This window comes from Stegostoma tigrinum, chromosome 30, assembly GCF_030684315.1.
Source record: "Stegostoma tigrinum isolate sSteTig4 chromosome 30, sSteTig4.hap1, whole genome shotgun sequence".
Taxonomy (NCBI): Eukaryota; Metazoa; Chordata; class Chondrichthyes; order Orectolobiformes; family Stegostomatidae; genus Stegostoma; species Stegostoma tigrinum.
The window spans coordinates 24,551,163-24,573,837 of NC_081383.1; positions in this window are offsets into that span (position 1 = coordinate 24,551,163).

Sequence of the window (22,675 nt, forward strand, 5' to 3'; positions counted from 1 at the left end):
AAAATTGTGACAAGACACCGATGTTTAATAGACGAAATAACAAAAGGAAGGGATTTTAAGAGGAAACGAGGGAATAGTAAGAGCACAGGTTACTTCATTCTAATATTCAATTTGTGAACAGAATAAATATTAGCACCGAAGGAATTACTAAAAGCATGAGAAATGCTTAGATGGTCTTCATCTAAAATGTTCCTTGGCTGACTATACTTGCCTCCCTTTCAAGTGAAACACTGATCTCACTTTAAGACATGTTAAGATAGGTGTTAGTTACGCACAGGTTGCATTCTGTAATGTGAAGCAAGTCTGTGGTTCAGCAAAGTGATCATCTCACTTAGTGCATATCCTGTTGATACTTAGATGCTATCATTGATAAGGGCTGACTTTTTTGAAAGCTTTGTAAAGTATAAACTTTGATGCAGATATTTGCAGAATACTATATTAGAAAGCTTAATATGTCTGTCCTACACAAATTAAACTATGAATCTTGCAGTCTTTGTGGCATTTCCATTGAAGAGTCTTGGCAATAGAAATTTATTCTTGTTTAAGACATGTTCATGGATCAAGAAGTCCGTATAAATATATGAGTATAACGTATAACTGTTCTGAATACATAAATATTTATCATTTTACTTGGAGTCTATGTCCATAATCATTAAAAAATGTATAGGTACAAAATTCAATCATGAAGGCATATAGAATGTTGGTTTTTATTTCAAGGATCAAAGTGTTATCTAGATTATATTTTATTCAGTTTTAGCAGTAGACTTCATCAAAGACCTATTGGCTTCAGAGGGGTTGCAACATAGATTTATATCTGACTTACATAGTTATGTTGTGATGATAATATGCAGAAGCTTACCTTGTATTTCCTTGCACAGAGAAGATTGAGGAGCAATCTAAGCAAAATGATTAAAATATCAAAGCAATTTAGAAGATACATACGGCCAAGGAAACAACAGCAGGGTACAATAGTAAAGTTAAGGTCAGGTCATTCAAGGACAAAGTCAGAAAACATTTCTTCATGCAAATGGTTACAGAAATTTGAAATTCACCCTCAATTGGATGTTTGGAACTTTCAAAGTGGGGAGAGACTTTTATGAGATAAAAGCATCAAGCGGATTCCTGCAAAGAGGAGAAAATAGCATACGGCTGAAGCCAGCCATTATTTAAATCATTATTTTTTTTCAAAACTTGTGGTCATTGTCCCTTTCCAAATGCATTAGAAATCATTGACTCTCCTCATCCATGCTATAACACTATATAATACTCATAATATGATAGTAAAGCACTCTATCTGTTAATTAACACTACTTTTAAGAAAAAACATACTTCTTTACAAGTATCAGTGAGAAGCATGATTCAGAGATAGTAGGAACTGCAGATGCTGGAGAATCTCAGATGACAAGGCGTAGAGCTGGATGCACACAGCAGGCCAAGCAACGTCATAGGAACAGGAGAGCTGACATATCTTCAGAAGGGTCTCGGCCTGAAATGTCAGCTTTTCTGCTCCCATGATGCTGCTTGGCTTGCTGTGTTCATCCAGCTCTACACCTTGTTATCTCTGGGGAGAAGCATGTGTCTCCTTTTCATTCTGCTGCCTGTTGTTCTTGACAGAAGTGTTGAGAAGATAGAGCCCAGAAAAAGGAGACATCCAGAGAGTACAGCACGTAGACAGCACTCAAAACTTGTTCTGAGGAGGATTACTTGAAACAATATGCAGATAGTCTATCTCATGGCGGGGCCATATTAGACCTTTTATTGGGGAATGAGCTTGGTCAGGTGATTGAAGTTTCAGTGGGGAAGTTTTTTTGGTACAGAGGTCATAATTCCTTAAGTTTTAAGATAGTTATGGATAAGGATAAGACTGGTGCTAGGGCAAAAATGCTTCTCTGGGGTAAGGTTAATTACAATTGTACTAAGCAATAAGTGGAGAAAATAGATTGGGGACAGCTGTTTGAGGATAAAACTACATCTGATATATGGGACTCTTTTTGCAGGCCAGTTGATCTGAGTTCAGGACCAGCATATTCGTAAGAGGATGAAAGATAAGGATGACAAGGTTTGGGAACCTTGGATGATAAAAGATATTGAAAGTTGAGTCAAAGAAAAGAATGAAGCATTTGTAAGGTTTAGGAAACAAAAATGGGATGAGATCAGTGAGGAATGTAAAGGAAACAGGAAATAATTTAAATAGGGAATTAGGAAGGCTAAAGGGGTCCATCAAATATCCTTGCCAGGGAAAAGCCAAAGGCTTTTTTATAGATATATTAGGAGCAACAAAGTACACAGGGGCAGGGTAGGTTCACTCAAGAACAAAGGAGGGAATTTATGCATGGAACCTGAAGAAGTCGATGAGGACCTTACTGAGTACTTCAAATGTAATTCACCAAGGAGAAGGACATGGATGATGGCAAGATTAGGGAGGGGTATGTTGGTATTCTAGAGCATGCCCATAGTAAGAAGGAGAAGGTGTTGGGTGTCATAAAAACATTAGTGTCCATAAGTCCACAGGGTTTGATGTGATCTATCTAAGGACACTGTTGGATGCAAGGAAAGAGTTTTCTGGGCCTTGACAGGGATCTTTATATCCTCTTTAGCCACAGGCCCGGTCCCAGAAGACTGGATATTAGCCAATGTTGTTTCTTTGTTTAAGAAGGGCAACAGGGATAATTAGGAAATTACAGACTGGTGAGCCTTACGTCAGTGGTTGAAAAATTAATTGAGAAGATTCTTAGGGACAGGATTTACTTGCATTTGGAAAGAAATTGACTTATTCAGATAGTCAGCATGGCTTTGTGCAGGGGAGATTTTGTCTCACAAATTTAATTGATTTTTTGAGAAAGTGATAAAGATAATTGAGGATGTGTCAGTGACTGATGTCTACACAGCATCTGATAAGGTCCTTTGTAGTAGGCTGGTCCAAAAGATTAAGTCACATGGTGTCCATGGTGAGTTGGTAAGTTGGATACAAAATTAGCTTAGTCATAGAGAGAGGGTAGTTATGGAGGGATAACACGATGTGGAGCTGAAGTAACACAGCAGGCCAGACAACATCAGAGGAGTAGTAAAGCAGACATCTCTGGTTGGGACCCTTCTTCAGCAAAAACGGTCTTCTCTGAAGAAGGGTCCTGACTCAAAAGGTCAGCTTTCCAGCTCTTCTGATGCTGCCTGGCCCATTGCATTCCTCCAGCTCCACACTATGTTATCTCAGACTCCAGCATCGGCAATTCTTGCTATCTCCTAGTTATGGAAGGATGTTTTATCTGATTGGAAGTCTGCAACCAGTGGTGTTCAGGAGGGTGAATGATGGGACCTTTTGTTTGTGAAATAAATAAATGGTTTGGATGAAAATGTAGGTGGTTTGGTTTGTAAGTTTACAGATGAAATAAAAATTGATGGAGTTGTGGATAGTGTGGAAGAAATTGCCAAATGATAGAGCAGAATATAGATCAGTTAGAAACCTGGGAAGAGAGATGAAGGAGAAAGTTTAATCCAGACAAGTGTGAGTGGATGCAATTTGGGAGGTCAAATGCTAGAAGAAAGTATACAGTAGATGGAACATTGATGTGGAGGGATCTTGAATGCAAGTCTATACCTCCCTGAAAGTAGCAAAACAAGAGGTTGGCGTGATTTTAAAAAAGGCATAATCATCCTTGACTTCACTAGTTGGAACATTGAGTTTAAAGGTCAACAAACAAGTCAGCAAGTTTATAACTTTAGTTAGGCCATTTTTGGATGATTGCGTTGAGTTCTGGTTGCCTCATTACAGAAATGATATGGAGGCTTTGGAGACGGTGCAGAAGAGGTTTACCAGGATGTTACCTGGATTGGAGTGTATCAGCTGTAAGAACAGGTTGGACAAATTTGGATTGCTCATTGGACTGTCAGAGGATCAGGGGAGACCTGATAGAAAATTATGAGAGACACGGACAGGGCAGATGGTCAAAATCTTTTCCCAGGGTGGAGATGTCAGATGGTAGGGGACATAGACATAAAAGAAGAGCAGATAAGTTTAAAGGTGATGTGCAAGACTATCGCTATCCAACCTCTTTTTGGAAACATTCAATGTTTTGGCCTCAATCACTTACAGTGACAGAGAATTCACCACTCCACATGTAAAGAAGTTTCTCCCCATCTTAGTCTTAAATAACCTACCCTGTATCCTTAAACTGTGAGCCCTGGTCTGGACTCCCTTAGTTATTGGGAAGAAGATTCCTGAATTTATCCTGTGTGGTCCTGTTAGATTTTCATAGGTTTCTATGAGATTTCCCTTTGTCCCTCTAAACTCCAATGAATATAATCCTAGCCAATCCAGTCTTTCTTCATGTGTCAGTCCTGCCATTCCCAGGAATCCATCTGGTAAATCTTTGTTGCACTCCCTCCATGCCTAAATCATGCTTCTTCAAATAAGGAGAACAAAACTGCAAACAGTTCTCCAGGTGTGGTCTCACCAAGGCCCTGTACAATTGCAACAAGATATTCTTGCTCCTCTACTCAAACTCTCTCGATACAAAGACCAATATACCAATTTGCCTTCTTCATCACCTGCTTCACCTACATGCTTAGTTTCAATGACTGGTTTTACAAGGATACGGGGATCTCACTGCATCTCCCCCTTTCTTGGTCTACCTCCATTCAGATAATAATCTGCCTGTTTTTGCTACCAAAATGGATAACCTCACATATATCCACATTATACCTCATCTGAAATCTATTTGCCCACTCATTCAACTTGTCCAAATCACATTGAAGCATCTCTGCATCCTCCTTAAAAGTCAACACCTACCCCAAACACACCAAGCTTTACCTTGTCTAGGTTCATTCCTAAGGATTAGTTGGAATTAGTTACAAAATCTCAGACTCTTAATAGCCAGTAGAAGTGAATGATTCAATGTTGGGCTGAGGGCCTGTTTCCACACTGTAGGGATTCAATTCTAGATTCTCAAAATGTACCTCAAATGATCATGTATCTTATGACAAAGATTCTCGAGAGATGAATATGGTAGTTCAAAGGCTGGATAATAATAATCTGTATGATCTTGACACTTGTGGCAGACTTATCTCATCAGAGACCAATTGCCCAGAGTGTGTATCTGCATGACATGCATTTCAGAGAAGTCCAGCGAATGGAGTTATCAGACAATGTTTGACAATTATGAGACATGCAAGTAAAGTTACTGCAACTTAAAATATTGATTGAACATTTAGGTTGATAGCCAAGAAACAAACCCCATGGGCTAACAGAATGGTGTGAAACAGTGAAGAGTAAGAAGGGATATGACAAGGCTTCTAGCATAGGGGGGTCAAGACCCCAAGTGGGACTACAAGCTGAAAGATTGGGTTTGCAAGTTCAGAGGCAACAATGCATGCCATGTAGCTCTGCCCCTTTCCCTTACACTTACAGCTCTTTTGTCTCCAGTCCATTAATTGTGTATGTCTTCCCAACCGACATCCCACTTTGATAGTTCTCACAAACAAGTTGCAACAATTTTTTAAGCCTCGAAAAAAGAAGGGTCACCGTGGGAACAAATTTAGGAAACAACGGCCTATTACAAATAGTTATAATCCTAGAATGACCCTTGTCATTTTGTCAGAAAATAATAATGACTGGAAAAAGAGGTTCCGCTAGTATAAAAGGGATGTCCTGACAGAGGTAAAAATGAAGTGGTGATAACTTGTACATGCAATATCAAATATAAATTTAAAAAAGAGAGAAGAAAATGTGTTAATTGTATCTTAATTCTATGTTTAATTATATATAGGTGCTAGCATAATTAAGGGTTTACTTGGAGTGTACAGAGTAAGGTTCCAGTTCTATAACTGAACACTTCGCTTCATGAAATAAAGCAAATTACAAACCTGCATTCCTCCATACAGGCTAATAAAATGATGGAATTAGTCATAAAGAAACAAATGGAAATAATCTATTGACAGTCAAAATGTTCTCTTGACAAAACTTAACTTGTTACAGAAGTGACATGCCAAGTGTACAACGGGATGTTCTATGATGTGCATATGAAATTAGAGCAGAGGCAGAGCATTTGTTCTATTCCACCGATCAATAAAATCATGGCTGAGCAAAAACAAAGTTGCCAGAAAAGCACAGCTGGCCTGGCAGCATCTGGCTGAGCTATTTTTGTCCTGAATTCCATATTCCCATCTCCCCTGACAACCATTGATTCCCTTACCTCACGAGAATCTATCGCCCTTTGCATCAACAAGTATGTAATCACCCCATTTCCACAGTTTTCTGGGACAGTGTTCCAAAGTTGCACAACCCTCTGAGAGAATAAAATTCTCCTCAGTTCTATCCTAAAAGGATGACCCCTCATTTTAAAGAGTGCTGTCTAGTTCTGAACTCACACAAAGAGGAATTGTCCTTTATATGTCTACCTTGTCAAGACCATTCAGAATCTTATATCCTTCAATGAAGTCATCTCTCACTCTTTTAACCTCCAGTGGAAACAAGCCTGGCCTTTCCAAACTTCCTTCATAAGAGAATCTGCTCATTCCAGGTATTGATACAGTAAGCATCCACTGAACCACTGTCAAAGCATTTATCATTCTTTAAATAAGGAGACAAAAACTGCACACAATGTTCAAAATCTGATCTCATCACTGCTCTAATAAGTGAAGCATAATATTAATTTTTAGATTTAATTCCTCTCGGAATAAGTGGTAACATCCATTAGCTTTTTTTTATTACGTGCTGTACATGGAAACTGACTTGTTGTAACTAATGCACTAGAACACCTAAATTCACCATTACCTCAGACATCTGCAATGCACAGCTTTTAAATTCTTCCTGCAAAAGTGAACACCTCTATCTGTTCTCACGTTACACCATATCTGCCAGATTTTAGCCCACTCACTTAACCTATTTATATCCATCTGCAACCTCCTTGCATCTTCTTCTTTTGTGGTGTCATCTGTGAACTTAGCTACTATGCCTCATATAAATCATTCATGTAAATTTTAAAATGTTAAGGCTCCAGCACACACACTGCAGGAACACAGCATTTAATTCTGTATATCCAGTCAATCAGACCCAATTACACATTCTCTCTGCTTCCTGCCAACCAACTTCTACCCATGCTTATATGTTACCACTTATACTATGAGCTTTTATTTTCTGTAATAACTTCTGGTGCCTCACCTTACCAAATATCTTCTGTGAATTACTATACAAATATTGACAGGATCTCCATTATCCATAGCACACATTACTCCTGCAAATAACTCCAATAAATAGTTTGAATATGGTTTCCCTTTGATGAAACCCTGATTCTATTCCTGATTAAATTGTATTTTTCTTAAGTACACAGTTTTCCTTTCTTTAAAAATGGAAAGAACTGTGCATGTTCTAAATCGGGAACAAAAGAAAAGTTGCTGGAAGAGCTCAGCAACTCAGCATCTGTGAAGGAAAGAATCAGAGTTAATGTTTCAGGTCTGGTGACCCTTCCTCAGAACTGATGGTACCTAAGAAAACGTTGGTTTATTTGCAGAAAATAGGGAGGGGCTTGGAGTAGGGAGTATACAATAGCAGAGAGGAAGGAGCAGTTGGATTGACAAAGAAGTTGATAACGATCAGGCTTGGAGGGTGAGTACTTTATAGGGCCTGTTAGTGACTAACAACAGGGAGTGTGTAATGGCAGGCTACGTGATAACAACATCTGGTGTATGGAGTAGGGGGCTGGAACATGGGAGAGTTTAGGCCCTAAAATTATTGAACTCGCTTTTGAGTCTAGAAGTCTGCAGGGTCCCCAAGTGGTAAATGAGGTGTTGTTCTTCCAGCTTGCACTGAACTTCGCTGGAACACTGCAGCAAGCCAGGGACAGAGATGTTGGCCAGGAAACAGGGAAGTCTGTTCACAGGTCCCTCAGGGACTTTCTTGTGAGCAGAACATAGATGTTCTGTGAAGCAGTCACCCAGTCTATGCTTCATTTCCCCAATGTGGAGGACACCACATTGTGAGCAGCAAATGCAGTAGACTAGATTCTGGGAAGTGCAGGTGAAGTGTTGCTTCAACTGGAAGGTTTGGACCCTTGCATACTGGGAAGGGAGGAGGTAAATGGCCAGGTGTTACACCTTTGCTGGTTGCATGGAAAGGTGCTGTGGGGTTGTGGGGGGTATGTTGTGGGTGAAGGAACAATGAGTATCCTGGAGGGAACAGTCCTTGCAGAAGGCAGAAAAGGGAGGGGAGGGGAATATATGTCTGTTTGTGACATCTCACTGGAGGTGGCGGAAATGACATCTGATGATCTTCTGGATGTGGATGCTGGTAGGTAAGGACAAGGAGAACCCTATCGCTGTTGTGGGAGGGAAGAGAGAGGGCAAGGGCGGAAGTGCGGGAGGTGGGTCAGACCTGGTTGAGTGCCCTATTGACAACGGTGCTGGCGAATCCTTGGTTGAGGAAGAAGGTGAACATTTCGGAAACTACTTTGTTGATGTTGGCCTCATCTGCGCATATGCAATGAAGATCGAGGAACTGAGCGAATGAGATGGAGTCTTTACAGGAAGCAGGGTGTGAGGATTCATAGTCCAGGTAGCTGTGGGAGTCAGTGGGTTTATAGTAGATATTAGTGGCCAGTGTAACCCCAGAAATGGAAATAGAGGTGTCAAGGAAGGGAAGGGAAGATTCAGAGATAGACGAGGTGAAATTGAGGGCACTGTAAAAATTGGAAGCGAAATCGATGAAGTTTTCCAATTCTGGATGAGAAAAGGAAGCAGCAGTGATGATATCATTGATATATTGGAGAAAGAGCTGTGGGTGGGGCTGGAATAGGATTGGAACGAGGCATGTTCCATGTACTCCACGAAGAGATAGGTATAACTGGGGCCCATGTGGGTATCCATGGCCACACCTCTTACCTGAAGAAAATGAGAGAAGTTAAAAGAGGATTTGTTGGAGGTGAGGATGAGCCCAGCCAAGCAGAGGAGGCTGGTAGTGGGTGGGCACGGTTCAGGCTTTTGCTCCAGGAAGAAGCGGAGAGCCCTGAGACCATCCTGGTGAAGATTGGATATGTACAGTGATTGCATGTTCATAGTAAAGAGGAGGCCCCTGGAACCTGCAAACAGTAAATTCTGAAACTGGCATAAAGCATCAGGGGAATCACCGATAAATGTGGGTGGTGATTGGATCAGGGAAGATTAGACTGAGCCAAGTTATTAAGAGAATATGAGTTTGTCGGGCAGGAACAGGCTGAAACAATGGGTCTGCCCAGACGGCCCTGTTTGTGTATTTTTGGAAGAAGTTAGAAGCGAACTGTACAGCATTGGGGGATCTATCAGCTTGGAGGCAGTTGGAAAAAGGTCACCAGGTGAAATGAGATCAATTACTGTAGTAGATACAATGATCTGATGTGTCATGTGGGGTCATGGGTTGTGGAGAAGATAGGAGCAGGTATCTGAGAGCTGGCACTCAGCCTGTGCAGTGTAGAATCAATACGTCAGACTACAGCAGTACTACCTTATCGGCAAGCTTAATGACAAAGTCAGGGTTAGATCTAAATACATGGAGTGCAGTCAGTTTGGAGGGAGATAGTTTGGATTTGGTGAGGGGGGCGAAAAATTGAGGCGACCAATATCACATCAACAGTTCTCAATGAACAGATCAAGTGCAGGGAAAAGGCCAGAGGGAGGGGTCCAGTGGGAGGGAAAGTGTTGGAACTGGGTGAAGAGGTCCGTGGGACAAGGAGAGTTGTCTAAAGAGAGGCAAAGATGACAGAACAGAGCTCGACTTCATGTCGTGCCCAAAATTTATTCAGGTGAGGATGTACAGGAAAAAAGCTGAGACCTTTGCTGAGAACAGAACATTCAGCATTGGAGAGCGGAAGGTTAGGAGGGATGGTGAATACCCAACAGGAACCAAACGGTAGGGGAAGGGAGGAAGGTTCCAGAGGGCCATGGGTATCTCTGAATTGTTGCATTTTGTGGACCTTGATGCCTGAAAGGGAAAGAAAAGCTTTCTTGTTGGCACGATGAATGAGCCAGAGGATGAAATGAAACAGAGGAGTAGTGCAGCCCTGAACCAGCGTGTTGTGATGCTACTGGGGAGAAAGGTTGAGCGTGTGCATGTGACGCCGCATGGCACTGAGTGCGGATCTCAGGATGTGGCAAGAGCAGTTGTCCATGGAATGTTGAACAGCGCAGAGATACCAGTGGTCCTAGGTGCATTCAAAGTACAAGAGATGAAACTTCAGTTGGATCCAAATGGAGTGAATCTAAACGATAGGGTTCCCCTTGTCCTCACCTACCATTCCACCAGCATCCACATCCAGAAGATCCTCAGATGCAATTTCCGTCACCTTCAGCGAGATGCCACCACCAGACACATCTTCCCCTCCCCTCCCTTATCTGCCCTCTGCAATGACTGTTCCCTCCAGGACACTCTGGTCCATTCTTCCTTCACCCACAACACACCCTCACAGACCTACAGCACCTTCCCCTGTAACCGGCGAAGGTACAACACCTGCCCGTTTATCTCCTCCGTCCCCAGTATCCAAGGGCCCAAACATACCTTCCAGGTGAAGCAACACTTCACCTGCACTTCCCAGAATCTAGTCTACTGCATTCGCTGCTTACAATGTGGTCTCCTCTACATTGGGGAAACGAAGCAAAGACTGGGTGACCACTTCACAGAACATCTACGTTCTACCCGCAAACAAGACCCTGAGCTTCCAATTGCCTGCCACTTTAACACACCGCCCTGCTCCCTGGCCAACATCTCTGTCTCAGGCTTACTGCAGTGTTCCAGCACAGTTCAGTGTAATCTAGAAGAACAACACCTCATTTTCCACTTGGGGACCCTACAGTCCTTCGGACTCAATGTCAAGTTCAACAATTTTAGGGCCTAAATTCTCACATGTCTTAGGCCTCACCCCACATACCAGTCTTGTTATCACATAGCCTGCCATTACTCACCACATATTGTTAGTTACTGACCGTTCCCATTAACGGATATTCACCCTCCTTGCCAGATCATTATCAACTCCTTTGTCTATCCCACTGCTCTTCTCTCTCTTTGGGCTCTATCCTATAATTTACTCCCTGCTCCATCCCCTTCCCTATTTTCTGCATATTTTCCAATGCTTTCCTAGTTACCATCAGTTCTGAGGAAGGGTCATGAGACCCAAAACATTAACTCTGATTTTTTTCTTCGCAGATGCTACCAGATCCTCAGATGCAATTTCCGCCACCTCCAGCGAGATGCCACCACCAGACACATCTTCCCGTCCCCTCCCTTGTCTGCTGAGATTTTCCAGCAACTTCTGTTTTTGTGTACTCTCTTTGAATTTGATTCTAACACCGTTCCCACAACAGTTACAATTAATTCCCCACTCTCACTCTCTCAAGGATCAATACTCACTTTACTTGTTCTTTTCCCTTTTAAACTTTTATTTTAAAAATATAAAATATTTCTATATTTTTAAAAACTCTTGCTATCAATTTTTACATTCCTAGCTATCTTTCTCTCATATTCTAATTTCTTCGTCCTGAGTAACATTTTCATAATCCTCTGCCATTCCTTACTTTCTGATTAATCATCTGACTTGCCAATCATCTTTGCATAGCTAATTATGTGCTTTTTCCTAAAGTTTAATGCTGTTCCTAATTTCATTAGGGAAGTCACAGATGTAGGTCCTCCCTGAGCATTCTATCTCCTAACAAGGTATGCCATACAACTTCAGCAAGCTCAACTTTCATGCCCATATCAGTACTATTGTATACATATAAAGTACAAGTCTGAGACCCAGTCTTGTCCCATTAAAACTGGATGTAAAATTCCATCATATTGTCATTGCTATTACCAAAGATGGCATTTACTCTGATGTGATTAATTCATCCTGTCACATTATATAGCACCAAATTTACTTTAAACTGCTCTCTAGCAAGTGCCAGAATCATAGAATCCCTACAGTGTGGAAACAGGCCCTTTGGCCCAACAAGTCCACACTGACCCTCTGAGAACCCACTCAAACCCATCCCTCTATAACCCGTCTAATGTACAAATCCCTGAACACTACAGGCAATTTAGCATGACCAATCCACCTAGCCTGCACATCTTTGGACTGGAGGAGGAAACCTGAGCACTTGGAGGAAACCCACACAGACATGGGAAGAATGTGCAAACTCCACACAGACAATCACCCGAGGGTGGAATTGAACCTGGGTCCCTGGTGCTGTGAGGCAGCAGTGCTAACCACTGTGCCACCGTGCTCCCCTCAATACTCAATGCTGCTCTAAGAAATAGTCTCAAAAGTATCTTATGAACTCATCCAGGTAATCTGATTTTTCCAGTTTATACATAGATTAAACTCGTCCATAATTTTTTTGCTGTCCCTTCATCATGAACACCTAATTTTTTTTCAATATACTTTGTCCCACAATGTGCTTACTGTTAGGAAGCCTACAAGCCACTTCCATTAATGACTTCCCACCCCTACTATTCCTCATCTCCACCCAGCCATCTTTATATCCTGATCTCCAGAATCAGTTATCTCTAACTATTGTACTAGTACCATCCTTGATTAACAGTACTACCCCTCCATCATTACTTGGTTTTCTATTCTTTTGTGAAATGTATCTAGACTTCCAGTAAGACTTCGGTAAATTGCTGTATCAATTTATACTACAAAAGCTTCAGATCATGTCTCAAATCTGGAGGTGATTAAGGAATGGGCTAACAGAGAATAAACAGGGGGTAAATGTGGGAATGGATAGATGTGTTGAATGGGATGACCAGGTACTGATGCTGGAGCATTTACTGTCTTAGCAGCAGCTGAATCACAGGAATATATAGAGTGGCCACCAGGCTGACTGAAGAGGGGTTAAGATACCACCTGACTTTTCTAACCCAGCCACGTTTATAACACACCCCATCACATCCTGGGCCACATCAGTGAGACAGCTACAGTTGTGGTTGCAGTTACCCTCTGGAGGGTTTCCCTCACTAATGTAGTAGTCTGGCAACTGTGGCCATGATAAGTCTTAACATTATTGAAAATGCTTCAGAGTGTACCTCTATTTGAGTTATTCTTTCTCTCTCTCTCTCTCTTACCTACGCCAGTAGTTTTCCCCTCTGACTGGCATGATGAATCTCTCAGAGCTGAAGGGCCTCCTATTATCTTTCCAAGCATTAATTTAATGGCAAGTATACACCATGCCACTTAATTGACCAGTTGATCAAAAACTGCATTGGATCTCAAGTGCTGATGTGAAGAGAAATTGTCCCAACTTCCAGATTCTGCCCCAAAACATGGACCCTGCCTGAAACCTTATTTCAGAAATTGAGCAAGTAAACTGGGAGACCATCAGTGCAGAGTATGAGTCTTGTGTTGTCAAAGATGCCACCTTTTGGGTACATTATTAAAGGACGAATCCATCTTGAATAATGTAACGGATTCTTTCATTTGCACTTACAAGCCATTCTCATTGCTACTGACGGTCAAGTATGATGAGAAATGGAGAAGGATTGGAGTATAATTTCTATGTGTATTGAACGAATAGGTGGAATGACATGCAGATAACTGCAAAATATTGTACATTTGAATGAAGAATAGGAATTATTATATAAATAGGACTAAACTAAAATAGTGCCTAAGACAGAATGTGATGAAAATTAGATTCAATTGGGTACGTCTAGTCATGGCACACCAGCAATGAATAAAGCCAACAGGCAATCCGATTGCCTGGGAATTAACTTTGTTTGCTTTACAATGAGCAACCTAGATTTGTTTTGTCTTTGGAGATAATGGGAACTGCAGATGCCGGAGAATCCAAGAGCTTTGCACTTGATTTAATTGCTACTACATAATAATCAAATCAAAATAATTAAAGAAGAGAAACCGTATGAAAGTAAATATTTTTACATTTAATTGTCACGATTCACTGCGGTAATGCATTGGCGATCAAGCCCCATTATTCCCAGTATCATCATAAATGTAACAGAATGGAAGCAAATGATCCAAAGTCTCCAACTTACTTGGTTTCTGAACATAACAAGAAAATAACTGATAATTACAATCAAATTGTCTTTAGCCAATGAGAAAACGGAAATAAGAATTATGAGTTCAGAACTCTATAGCTTAGTCTCTACCACTTCTTAAATTTTTTTTCCGACACAACACACCAATTCAGACAATCATAAAGGTGATAAAGAAAACACAATTAGGGAAATACCATTCAATAGCTCTTGTCTGGAATATGAGAGTTGATGAGTTGTTTTCTTTCAGTTTCTTCTAATTCCTTTCAGTTCTTTGGTGACGAAATGAAGTTGTTTGCATACCAATGTTGTCTTTCATTCAATTGTTGATAACTTTCCCCTTTCAGAATGGCTGAGACTATAAGATGTAGAAGTAACCGCTTTGCTCTGCTATCCGTTAGATCACAGCTGATCTGACCATTCTCAATTCCATTTTCCTGCCTTTTCACCATAACCCTAAATTCATTTACTGATTCAAAAGCTGACTATATCAGCCTCAAATGTACTTAATGACCCAACCTTTACAACTTTCCACAGCAAAGAATTCCATGGATTCCCTACCCTTTGACAGAAGAAATCCTTCTTTATCTTTGTCTTAATTGGGCATCCCCATACTTTGCATTTAGCTCCTCTGGTCCTGGACTGTCCCACATGGGGAAGCAACCTTTCTGCATCTACCCTGTCAAGTTCCCTAAAAATCTTATATATTTAAATAAAATTGTTTCACATTTTTCTAAACTCCAATGAGTATTCCAAATTGGTCAAGCTCTCTTATAAGACAGTCCCATTACACATTATCTCTGGAGCTACTTCTTTCAATATTTAATTTGATTTGACTTATTATTGTCACATGTACCTAAGTACAGTGGAATATTTTGTTTTGCGTGGAGAGTATAGGCAGATCGTAACATACAAATACCATGCCGTGATTGAACAGAGCACGGAATAGAAAGTTACAACTGCAGAGAAGGTGCACAAAAAGTAAGATCAACAGTAAATTTGAAATTTTAGAGGTCTATTCAGAAGTCTAATAACAGCAGGGAAGAAGCTGCTCTCGAACCTGTTGGTACTTGTGCTTAAGCTTTTGTATATTCAGCCTGACAGAAGAGGTTGGAAGAGAGTTTAGCCGGTTTGGTAGGGGTCTTTGATGATGTTGGCTGCCTTTCTAAGGCATCCATATATGTAATGGAGTCAGTGGATGGAAGGTTGGCTTGTGTGATGGTCTGTACTGTGCTTGCAAGTTTCTATAGTTTCTGATAATCCTAGGCAAAGTATTTGCATCTAACCTAACTCTTTTTCTTATCTAAGCTGAAACTGTATGATGATACAGTCTATTACACTGTGCAAATAATTTCCTGACACAATGTTCTAAATTGCCTTTTCCTAACTTGAACGTGTATCCCTTTTTTTGTCGCATCCCTTTTTTCTGTTGGGATTTACTCTGAAGCACTATTCCAAGATAATTCTTAATGGTGTTTACTTATGTGTTCAACTCTCTGTCTAATTTGCAATCCTAAAAGTTTAGGTATCTGGATCAAAGTTGATTGTTTGTCTTCATCTGAGTGAATTGAACTGAAGGATTTGTACATTTTTAGTTGTCTGTTGTGGTTATGTCAATTTGCATTGCTTCACAACAAAAAAAATAAAATCTCAGTTATCATCTAAATTCCTGTCCATCGTCCCTTTTGCACTCAAGTATTTTCTGACTGCTTTTCCCATTATTAGTGGGCTTTTTCTTTTGTTTCCTGCTGTGATACATTTATAGTGTTCTCTTTCTGATTTACTGATAAATGCTTCAAACTCACGGTGAGACCTCACCTATTTGAAGTCTGTGATTTCCCAATTATGTTGGTGGAAAATCAAGGGCTGAGGTTGTGCAACTTTCTAATGTAGCCAAACTGTACAAATACAGATTTAATTTTTAATGCAAAATCAATGATTGCCAACTTATGCAATAGGCATGCTTTAGAAACAAAAAGATCTTCACAAAATAATTCATACATTAATCAATTTTATAATTTGCAAGTTTTTTATGTGTTAAAATGTATTTCTCACCTTGTCTAATGTGCCTTAATATAAAATAGAACCAAGATTCCATCTTCATGTATTAATCCTTGCCTGTTCCCAAATGAATGATGATTTTTAAAAGGAGAAATTACTGTCCTGTGAGGCTCAGCCTTCCCTTTGCCTCACATTAGGATAATAGCCATTCTCTATAACAGATTTATTTTGTCCAAAATAAACCTTGTAATTGCATAAAACAATGGAAGAAATCTAAACAATGGCAACATTTTACAGCCCCTTACATTCCTTTCAGATCCCTCCTTCTATTGTTCTCACATTTATGGGGTAATAGAAAAAAAGGTTTAGTTTTAAGGACCAGCTCAAAATTTTCAGCCAGGTCCAATACCTGTTTGTTTATTTACTCAGGGGGTGTGGGCATGCTGACTAGACTAGTATTTATTGCCCATTCCTGCTGATGGGCTGCCTTATTGAACCAGTACAGTCCATCTGGTGTAGGTACATTCACAATAAATGACTTCCAGATTTGACCTAACAACAGTGAAGAAATGGTGATATAGGTAACCAAGTCAGGATGATGTGTCTAGCTGTTGCAACCGTCTGGTCTTCACGAGTTCTAATTCCTGGCAGAAGTGATTTTTTAAATTCTTCTGAGAGAATAATTTCCTTAGAACTTTATGTATGACATTTCATCACAATCGCTACATTCAATGGTCAAAATTACTATGCTTTACATTTTCCACTTCAATGTATATCTGTCCTGGTTGTTTCTTTAGAATAGCATTTATTACTGCATCATAATCCATAGAAACCTCTTCCATACATGATGTAAAAATCTCATGAGCTCTAACTGTCAACATGCATTGCAAGGGTAACCCCCAACTTTCCTATTAGAGATAATAGTAACTGCAGATGCTGCAGAATCCGAGATAACAAGATGTAGAGCTGGATGAAAACAGCAGGCCAAGCAGCATCATGGGAGCAGGAAGGCTGACTTTTCGGGCCTAGACCCTTCCTGCTCCTATGATGCTGCTTGGCCTGCTGTGTTCATCCAGCTCTACACCTTGTCATCGCAACTTTCTTTTGATTACTACATTTATTTTGCTACCTTCTCAAATGAAATAAAGACTTCCTCTGTACTAGACTTTGGCTTTCATATATTTTTCCTCATCAGAATTTTCGTTTCCACGTACAGTCTTTTTTTATTTACTAACATCAGTCTTCTCAGCCATTAATATGTTTTCAATTCCCTATCTTTATTCTTTTGGTTCTCCTGAAATTATAGACTTAGCCTCTTCAAGACAATGTCTGCTCAATTATTTTTCTCCTGAAGCACTGTCTCCTTTTGCTCAAGTTCAAGCTTTTCTTTAATTTCCAGCTGTTTCAAGCCACTTCATCTGCAATTGAATTTTCACTAACTCAAATAATTCACCAAGTGTTGTACCTGGTCCTGCTTGTCTTCCCACTAATCCCAAACACTGTGCTAATGCCTCAATAATCTGCGTCTTCTTCGCTTTTTGAAGGAAATTCTACCTTTAACTCCTTTGCCAATTTTAATAGCATCGCCTTAAGTTAAATCTTGTTAGCAAATCACAGATACTTCCTCCATCTGTAAAAAAACGTAGCCACTTCCAAAGGCACTTTAGTTTTATAATATGATCTTTTACCAGTTTTTATAGCTACATGTTTTGTTGGAGTTCCCCGTGGTGAAGACAATTATTATGTCAGGCAGCAGTTTTCACAATCAAAATTATGGCTTTCGTGGTCGTGGCAACCAGATGCAACAATGAAGTGCCTCATTGAAATCTTAGTAGGAAACAGCAAAGTTGTTATATGGTAATTTAGAGAAGGGTAAGTCTGATCCCACCGTAATCAAAGGTTTTTTCAGTAATTGCCATTGCATATTATACAGGTAGGTATACTGAAAATATAAATGCAACTAGGAAACTAACATTAAGGAAATTAGACAAATCACTGTAATTAGTCAAGAGAAGCCCATCCTGTCAGCAGAGAGAATTGAAGGACAAATGGTATAAACACCAAGGCCTGAATAATCTATGACAAGGAGTATGAACAGATAACCTTGACAAATGACACCAGAAAACAGATATCATTGTAAGGGGGAAATTGCTAAACATTACTCACTCATTATGAGCTGAGGAAAATATTCACAAGCTTCACAAAGCAGCAAATAGCACCCCTCAGCATGTAGCATCTAGCAAATGTCTGGAGAAAGGCATAACGATCAGAGGGGAGGATGTTGCATGTAATCATTGTAATGAGGAATGTATAAGTATCCTGTAGTTTCTTGGGAGGGGGGACTATCTTGGAGTCTGTCTCTAGACACTTCTTCCAGTTTGCGTGATGAGGAACTTTGAATAAAAATCAATCTGTGCTGTGAACACAAGACTCAAATTCCTCTTTAAAATCTCTCTCCACCATATACACAATTACCTGTAATCTGCATCCAAGATCCCTAACTCTGAGTCTCCAAACTGTGCTCTGAGTGGGTCAAAAGGATTATGCTCATTACTCCATGTATCACACCAACAATACAAGTATTTTGATCTCATCAGCAGAATGGCCAATTGCTTCCCTTTTGGTGCAGCTATCCAGAATACAAGTAAATTTCATCAGGTTCCTTTTAATGAAAGTTGTCACATATGGGCCAAGGGCAGGCAGAAGGGATTAGTTTCATTTGACGTCATGTTCAGCACAACACTACAGGCCAAAGGGCCCATCCCTGGGCTTACTAGTCTATGTTCTTCTTCAGATTCTCATGATTTACAAATAGTCAAAACACTGAGATGGGGAAACATCATTGGAATGCCAATTACTTCACCCGAAAGAGAGAGAGAGAGAGAGATCTGTTGAAGCTGGTCTGCAGATTTGGAGGTTTTTATTCCTTCTGACTCCCTAGGTTTTTGCAACAGAAAAGTTTTGCTGGGCTAACATCAGCAAAGTGTTCCACAATGTGTAGCCAGTTTTTCCACCAGAAACGGCAATAAGCACATGCCTTTTTCATTATTAATTCACAGGATGTGGGCATCATTAGCAATGGCAACATTCATTTCCCACCCCGGACAGCCCAACCACGTTGCTGTGGATCTAGAGTCATATGTAGACCACAGCAGGTAAGAAATGCAGTTTCCTTCCTTAAAGGACATTGTTGAACCAGATGGGTTCAATCCACAATGATTTTATCGTCACATTACACTTTTAATTCCACACGTTTTTTAAAATCAGATTCAAATTCCGCCATTTGCCATGGCAGGATTTGAAGCAACATCCTTACCTGGAACAGGATGAATAGTCTAGCAATAATACCACTGGGCTATCATCTCCCCTTATCTCCCTAAAATCTCTATTTGGTTTTTTTTCTTGATTTTCACTTGATTTTCAGTAACCTACAGGTGAATCACAGCTACAATTAGATTGTTGACTTCATTTCCAAGAAACCACTTCTCCCTTGGTAAAACCCTGTTTAGTCAGAACAGTTAAGTATCTTCCATTTTTCCACACAGTCCACAAACAGATAATACAGTTCCAAGACTATGAAGAGAGAATTATTTTATAAAGGGCAGGTGTCTAATGGGGGTTTATGAGCAGAATGAACTGGGTATATTTGTCCAAAAGTCTTTGAAAGTGGCAGGACAGTTCAATATTCTGGGCTTTATTAATAGGAGCATACAATTCAAGAACAAGAATGTTCTGTTGAAGTGTATAAATACTCGTTCAGCCTCAACAGTGGCATTATATCCATTTCTAAAAATGCACTTTCAGAAGGATGTGATACTGGAGGGAATGCTGAAAAGTTTCACAAAAATGGGTTCCAACTGTGAAGAGGTAGGGAGGAATGCTTCCCACTTATGAAGGAATCAAGATGAGTTTGCACAGATTTAAAGTAATTACAAAACAAGCAACAGTGGCATAAGAGAAAGTATTTCCACACAGCAAGTGGTAATGGTCTGGAAAGCATTGCCTAAGACTGTAGCGGAGAGAGTACGGTCAATTGAAAGATTCAAAGCGGAGTTAGGCTATTAACTGAACAATAAAAACGTACGGAGTTCTGGGGAGAAGAATGAGGATGGCACTAAGTGAAATGCTCATTGGGAGAGTAGAGGCGACGTGCTGAAAAGCCTCCTGCCAAAACAAGTCTGTGATTCTAGTTAATTCCAGGAAGTCATTGTTTTATGTATAACATGAAAACTTCCTAAACATCCAAACTAAGAATATACGATTGCAAACAAAGTCATTGGGAGCTGATTCTGTCTACGCATCACATTCTTCCTTTTTTTACACAAGGAACAACTTTTAAACTGTAACATTATATTCCATATTAAATGTTTTAAAGTGACCCGTATAAATATTTTGGCAGTCAGTTGTTAAGTCTGAATAACATAATGCGAACTGATTCATTTTTATAAACAAACTGATCAAAACAATTTAACAAATAGTAAAGAAATGCGCATCACTATGCATTTAGGCACCAGCAACGCATTTTAGTAATGAAACCGATAATGTGCCATTACCTTCACGCTTTTATCAAGATAATATCTGTTAAAGTAGCGCTACAAATCAAAACAAAACAAAGAAGTTTCCATTTTAAAAAGGGGGGTCAGCAAATGTTAACCCTTTGTTGGCAAACTCGTACCTTGGTGTCAAGGTGGTATTTCCCATCGGCAGCATCTGATTCGTGCCTTTCTTAATATTTTTAACAAGTTTTTATCATGGTGCAAAACTGGGATCGGACTGCATTTTATTCGTGTTCGGGCTAATTAAAGCAATACATTTCCAAAAATTAATTATGTCAAAAAATGTCAGTGAGCAGATTTAATCGTTGCCCTGACAACTACAAATTGTAGAGTGCGTGCGCCGTAAATTATTCCACGTGTCCAGCAGGCGCCAACTTGCCTGTGTTTTGACTAGCAACAGAGTACCCAGCACAGTGTGAAGCTTTTCGCTGCTTGCTTTTAAAATCGTGGGCTACGTTTGTTGTTAAATTGATCGAGTCGTTGGCTTGATATTGCTACTTCAGATTTTGTTTTGCCTTTGTAATGTCATGAGCTATTTATTGTGACAAAGACAGGAACAGCTGCAGAAGCTTCAGCGGGTCTGGTTGAATCTGCGGACAGAAAACGGAGTAACGTTTTGATTGTTCCCAGTTCAGTGACTAAATACGGTGTCGCGCTGTCTTTCCAAAGTAGGATCTTCTGAAGAAAAGTCACTGAATTAAAAAGGGTCACTGGACTCGAAACATTAACTCTGCTTTCTCTCCACAGATGCCGCCAGACCTGCTGAGTTTCTGCAGCCATTTCTGTTTTCAAGTTTCCAGCGTCCGCAGTTTTTTTTATGTAAGCTATTTATTTTAGTTGTGCTACCAAATCTTAGGGTGACAACCATAACTTGAGCCGGATAAAGGCTATATGTCCGTTAGTTCAGGTCGGTTGTTCAGTGGAAGCTTGTGTGTGTCCCTTTAAGACACACAGTGGGTTGAACAGAGCCTGGGACGAGCAGAGGTTTCTGTGGATCAATTTCAACGGGTAGAGGGTTCAATTTGTTTTGAACAGTTTCTTTCCCCTTATCTTTACTGCCTGCATTGCAGTCAACGACGTTCAAAACTTGGCTCTGAGTGTTGCTTGTGTTTGTTTGTGAACTGTTCCTGAGCCCAGCGGTGCTCGAGGACTCGCTGTTGTTTGAAAGCTCCCAAGGAAAAAGCAGTGTCTTCTGAGTCCAGCGATCGACGCTGGGGTTCAAAATCCGTTCCATCTCTGAAGACTTCCCGTGGGTCAATGCAGTTGTTTCGGGGATCAATGTAAATTTCAACCAAGCCGCTTTTGCTGGGAGATGAACTCAGACAGTTCTGTCCCTGCTGTAGACAGACGTGCTCCCCGCCCTGATTCGTTTTAAACCTGAGCTTGTGAGGGAGCGTGCTCTGTGTTCCTGAAGCTTGTAAGTTATTCAAGGGCACAGTGGAGAGTGACCCTCTCACCAGCAGCGGGTAATCTTGTGGTTTCGATAGCCGTGAGCAAGCCGAGCTTTCGACATTACACTTCACACTGTACAGTTTCTCCTCACAGTGCGTCGCCCCACCTTCGAAGAAGGGCCGCTGCAGGACGCTTGCTAAATGCAGCGCATTTTCCGCCGACGGCCTGGGAACCAGCTGGGAAGCAGCGAAAGTTGTCTCTGCAGCCTGTCCGTAATCGAGCCCAAACGGTGGCGCTGCGTGTCTGCATGGACCCAGAGTGGCTGTGCATTTTAACACTCTTGAATGAGGCAGCCAACTAGATAGAAGCCCTCTGCATAATGCCTGGGACTGGCGAGGGACGCCAGTAAGTCCCAGCTGGCACTTAAGAGTCAGAAGCTCTGTCTTCAGGCGTTTATTTTCCCCTATCAAAGTCAGAATCCTCATCTCCAGCTGCATGTCGTGTAGCCGCCGTCTCTCTCGCGACTTCTTGGCCGCGTTGTTGTTCTTCTCCCGTTTGCTCCAATAATTAACATCCTTCTTCTCTTCCGGCACGAATTCTCTTTTCCGTCGCGGAGCTGGAGACAGAGTTCTCGCCTGGAACCGAAAGCCCCGATCGCTCTGCCCTGAGTCACTTCTGGGTCCGGCTGGGGTTCTCATGTCAATGTAGGGAGCGCTCTCTTCTCCAGTTCTGACATCTGTCG